The sequence below is a fragment of the Zalophus californianus genome, chromosome 10 (genome assembly GCF_009762305.2).
Source record: "Zalophus californianus isolate mZalCal1 chromosome 10, mZalCal1.pri.v2, whole genome shotgun sequence".
Classification (NCBI taxonomy): domain Eukaryota; kingdom Metazoa; phylum Chordata; class Mammalia; order Carnivora; family Otariidae; genus Zalophus; species Zalophus californianus.
In genome coordinates, this window is record NC_045604.1 from 11,065,177 (window position 1) to 11,070,824 (window position 5,648).

At 44.2% G+C, this 5,648-nt stretch overlaps 1 long non-coding RNA gene across 1 annotated transcript; it reads right to left on the minus strand.

Annotated features, from left to right (window-relative positions):
• Positions 1-322: 322 nt before the first annotated feature.
• On the minus strand, positions 323-5,267 carry LOC113931773. Its single transcript, XR_003522865.1, has 3 exons — positions 5,206-5,267; positions 4,894-5,037; positions 323-756 (listed from the first exon to the last, which is right to left on the minus strand). It is a non-coding gene; the product is annotated as an uncharacterized LOC113931773 (long non-coding RNA).
• Positions 5,268-5,648: the final 381 nt, after the last annotated feature.

Below are 5,648 nucleotides of genomic sequence, written 5' to 3' on the forward strand. Positions count from 1 at the left end.
GACCTGGGGGAGAGGCAGAGGGAGATGGAGAAGCAGACTCCCCGCTGAGCAGGAAGCCCAATGTGGGACTCAATCCCAGGACCCCAAGATCATGACCTGAATCTAAGGCAGACGCTTAATCAACTGAGCCACCCAGGCGCCCCTAACCCCTTATTTCTAAAATGTTATTTCAACATGTAATCAAGATGAAATTATTAATGAGATATTTTATTCTTTTTTTCCTACTGAATCTTCAAAACCTGGTATGTATTTTACACTTAGAGTCAATGTTAATGCAGATTAGCCCCAATTCAAATGCTCAAAGAGGCACACATGGCTGGTGGCTACTGAATTGGATGGTCTGGGTCCAGATGTGTGATCTGTGGACCAGCTGCATCAAAATCATGGGGAAGTGTATTAGGAAATGTAGAATCTTGGGTCGCATCTCCACCCTACTGAATCAGAGCCAGCATTTTTTATAAGATACTCCGGTAAAAATCTGTGTGAATCTAGAGTTGGAGAAGCTCTGGTCTAGAGAACAGGCTTCTGGTCTGCTAGAAACTGGGGAGGATGAAGCAGAGTTGCAGATTTGGAGTCAAGCTCCCCACACATTCCTGATAAAGAGCCAGGGAAACTGAAAACACTATGTAGCTGCAGAAATAGAGGACGCTTTAGTCTCCGGTGTGGTTTTGTGACTGTGACCTCTTCATTTTGAGAAGTCCACTCTTTAGGCTCCTATGCTGAGATCTTATAATGATCCAACCGCATGTCGATTACCTTGGAAAAGCAAAAGTAACAAGAATCAAGTAACTGCAACATTAGTTCTGTGATTTAAAATGGCTCTTAAAACATGATAGAAAACTGAGAAAGCAATCTGTACTTACTATGGAAACTCCCGACAAGCTCCAATTTCAGGATGTTTAGATAAAGATTAAATATGCATTTGGGGGAAAGCAAACATATTGATATCTTTCTTCCTTCAGGCTAAATGGACACAAATAAGGAGCTCAGAAACATAACTCCGGGGTTATTTTTATCTTTCCAATCTCTAGATTGCTTTAGAATCCAAAGCCAAATGGGAGTTTCTACATTTTCCTAATAAATTGTGACGGGTGGGGTGGGGTAGAGTGAGACCTTTGTTTTCCTTCTGTATCAGTTATTCTATCTTAGATTAAGTTTTTTAAAAAGCTTTTTTTTTAAAAAAAGATTTTATTTATTTGTCAGAGAGAGAAAGAGAGAGAGGGAAAGCACAAGCAGGGGGAGCAGCAGAGGCAGAGGGAGAAGCAGGCTCCCCGCTGAGCAAGGAGCCCGATGAGGGACTCGATCCCAGGATCCTGGGATCATGACCTGAGCTGAAGGCAAGTCGCTTAACCGACTGAGCCACCCAGGTGCCCCTAAAAAGATTTTCTATCTTAGATTTATTGAGAGTATCCTTATCACCCTTTCACTAGTTTTAAACTCTTGGACATTAAGACAGTCAGATGAAGATGCACTCAATTGAGTGTGTCTTTAGTAATTCAGGACAGGAACAGAGATGGGTTAACACATGACACAATGTGCATCTCCTAGGCTTTCCTCTGCTTTGTCCATAAAAAGAAAGAAAGGTGTATTGGTCAGGGTTGTCCAGAGAAATAGAACCAAAGGGCTTACGTATAATATACATAGAGAGAGATTTATTTTAAGGAATTGGCTCATGTGATTAAGAAGGCTGGCAAGTCCAAAAGTTGCAAGATGGGCCAGCAGACTGGAGACGTAGGAAGAGCCCATGTTGCAGTTGAAGTGCGAAGGCCACCTGCTGGTAGAATTCTCTCTTGCCTGGGGGCGATCAATCTTTGATGCCTTCAACTGATTAAATGAGGCCCACCCACATTATGGAGAATAATCTGCTTCACTCAAAGTCCATCAGTTTAAGTGTCAGTTTTATCCAAAAGACAACCCTCACAGAAACATCCAGAATAATGTTTGACCAGCTATCTTAGCACCGTAGCCCAGCTGAGTTGACGCATGAAATGAATCATCAGAGGTGAAAATCATGGTAGCTTAAACACACAGAGGGAAATGCTCTGCACCCTCATTGGAGAGAAGCACAATCTGCTCCTCATATTGTGAGATCAGAGAAACTTGTCTTTGGGATTGTCCTGGGTTCGAATACAGTGGCTCTGGGCATGTACTGGAACATCCTAAAATTTCCCCTCATTCAGCTTTCCCAGAGGCAGAGACTAAATGCTTTCATCCTTGAGGCTCCATGGCTGGGCACAGGAGCAGACTGTTGCCACCTGAGTCAGAGCTGCCCCTCGGAGAGATGCATTAAGACCAACAGCCCTACCGCTTCCTTCCCATCCCAGGTGTGGGGGTCCAGTGTCTGCTGGGGACCGCCAGACTCAGCATCAGGGCCACCACGTGTTTGGCTGCAAAGCATTCAAAACTGCTTGCTGTGGCCAGATTCTGTTCCCGTCTGTCTTGCTTGTGAAAACAAAAATGTCTGGAATTGGCAACATTTCCTCTACTTGTCCACTCTTTGCTCTTTCTCTGCCCCAGTATACACCTCCCAACCCTGCAGTCAAAAATACAAGCAAAAAATTTATAAACCGAACAAAAATTCCCAGCCATCTCTGTCTTCCTTTTGCCTTCTCTCCTTCCTTCTTTTGGTCCTTTCTTCTTCCTTCCACAACTAATTTTGATGATTGGAGGGCAGAAAGTGGGAAAGCAAAAGTTTGACCTTCTAGAAAGTAGTTCTAAATGCTAGATGGGCTAGAAGCAACCATCGGTGGAATATGCTGGATGATCTTGATGGGCAAAATGTCTGAATATCTAACTTCTTTATCCACATTCTCAAGAACTCACATATTACGTGAGGATTGGGATGATGCATGGAAAAAGGAATCAGAATCTGCTGGCATTTCTGTTCTGTGAAGAATATAGAGAAAACACTTCATTGGATTGGTTGTTGTTATTAATCCAATTTAAAATTCAGAATAGCAATTTATCAAGTAGTATCCATTTTCCTGGTTCCTAGGAATAGGAATTGCAAAAGGCAATATTGGGGGTGGCTAAGAATTCCCTGTGAATTATACATCTTAATATGTCCCCTACACACACCTGTCCCAAACTCCATGTGTTGGCAGATGAATGATGCACAGCACCAGCTCTGTGTGGCCACCTTCTGATCCAATCTATTTATCTTCTTTAAATTGTATATATTTTTTGTGAACTGGAAGTTTATGGCATCGATAACATTTTCTTCTTCTCTAAGATTCCTGCTTGAACTACAAATCTAGTCGACTTCAACAGAGATTTTACTCTTACTTGTGAATATCTTGCATTGACACGACCTGACCTGACCTGACCTGCATTTATTTGAACATCTACTACGTGCCTGGGTGTTCCAGTGGGCTCCGTACTCAACCCATGGTGGACACTTCAATTCACCCAGAAAGGGACTCTTCTGCCACATTTGTGCATTCTTAGCGCTTGCAAGCTGAGAATGTAATTCTAAAGTGGTTGCTTTATCCACCACAAATATCAGGGACAACACGGAACACCCCGCCCCCCCACCCCGAGCTGGGTGCCTATGGGGACATGAGCCACCTTCACAGAACACAGAAAGTGTTCACAGAACACTAAAAACAGACTTCTCAGGTCACTACTCCCCATCTAGTCCAGAACCGGAACAGCATGTTTTTAAGAGCACATCACCCATTCTCAGTAGGAGGAAGAACTTGTGGGCTTCCAGGCACGGGTTTGGATGAAATGCCTCTTTCTGAAAAATCTATTCATCAGCATCAGTTACATGCTGGAAAATAAACACTGGCCGAGCTGCCTGGCCGGGAGAGAAGCACATGAAAACGAATGCCTTTGAATATTACAAAAGGGAAGATGTTGAAAGAGAAAAGGAACATGCCTTCCTTCTGCTAAAACTCAGTGCACACGAAAGGTGAAATTTTCCTGAGCATGGAAGACGATCACAGTGCACAGAGTGCTGATGGATGCAAAATTTGAGTATGATACGGATCATAATGAGATGGATGGTAATGAGAAAGATGTTGATATTTCCGTAGAAGCCAGGAGAAAAAGAAATTGAAGTTAAACTATGAAGGGAGAGAATATGGTAAGCAAACAAAGGGATGTACAAACAATGGGGCTCCGTAGGGATAGACATTTGGTTAATATCTGCATAAGTAATTCAGAAGAGGGCTGGATTTAGGGACTTCAGAGGTGCCTTAACTTTTCCCCATGGCAGAAGGCCCAGATCAGTAGCTTCAAAGGCATCAGACGTGCCAGGGTGTGCATCTAGGGAAAAGCAGTTCAAGGGTATGCGTAAGGAACGTGCTCAGATCATTCAGCCGCGCGTTTCTTCGTTCACCAGGAACTTCCTGAGCTCATGCTCCACTCCACACTAGCCCCAGTGCCTGGCTTGGGGATGGGACTGTGGACTAGTCCAGGTCTGGGTAACGGAGCTGTCTTAGGCCTTTCCTCGCTGCCTGCAGCAGTGACCAAAACACTAACCAAGTTTAGAGCGCTATTCTGGGAGGATTCTGGAAACAAAGTGGAGGTTTTGATCCCGTCCCAAATGTGGAGGATCCAGCAGCGAGAGAGTCCATGTGAGGACATAAGGGACTCCAAAGAAGTTCAGGAGAAAGCAGAGGAAAAAAACAGCGAATTCTCACAAAGAGGCAATTAAAAGTACGCCGGCAGTCTGGAGATGGAGGCAAATACGATAGAAGTTTATAAAATCACAGAGAGAGTGAATTAAATCACACATAATGGTTAAAAGCAGATGTTCTGGCGCCGGATTGTCTGGGTTCAAATGTTGCCTCTGCTGTTTTGTAGCTGTGTTACCCGGGGCAGATTCTTCACCCGACTGTATTTCTGTGTCCTCATCTTTCAATTAAGGCTAATAAAAGTAGTACTTACTTATAGCCGCGATGCGGATGTGAAGCTTTGAGTGAGTTAATGCACGTAGATCACTTGCAGCAGTGCTGGGCACAGAACGAAACAAGACTCCGCACCCGTTATTCTTATTTTCCAAATGCCAGATCTTTAAAGCCAGTTCAGTCCCTGTTTAATTTTGTAAAGATAAGTAAGGCACCGTATGACACACTGGGCCATGTGAAGGAGCTTGTTCTATCCAGGACTAAAAGATGCTGTGGATGTAAGATTAATTCCTTCACGTTAGACCTGACCCAGGTCAGAGGGGCTTGAGGAATGCTTAGAGGGCATGTTTACCTCGGAGGCTTGGGCTTGTCTTGGCATCCCAGGAGGTCCCTTCACAGCTCTCAGTCACAGCCTGCTGGGGCTGAGCCACTGTGGGTCTGACAGCATTTTCTAATGAGAAGATGATCGCTCAGCCTGGCAAAGGGGAAAATGTTAAGTCTTTGATGTAGCAACACACAATAATAATAGACCTTCCATCCCAGAGCAACACGTTCCTGGAAACCAACCACCAGTGAGTTTTTTGTTTGGTATTTTCATAAAGAAAAGAAGTTGTGTCAATGATCCACACACATGGACCTAGCCAGAATCTGTTTTGACAAAGAGCAGGAGGTATTTCTGAGGTCACAAACGGAGGGACGAGTGGAGGGGGAGGAAGATTTTGGAAAGGTGTCCAGTTGCCTCCCAGTTGAGACAGGGAGTTTATTAGTCCCCAACAGGTCAGTCACTTCCTCTAC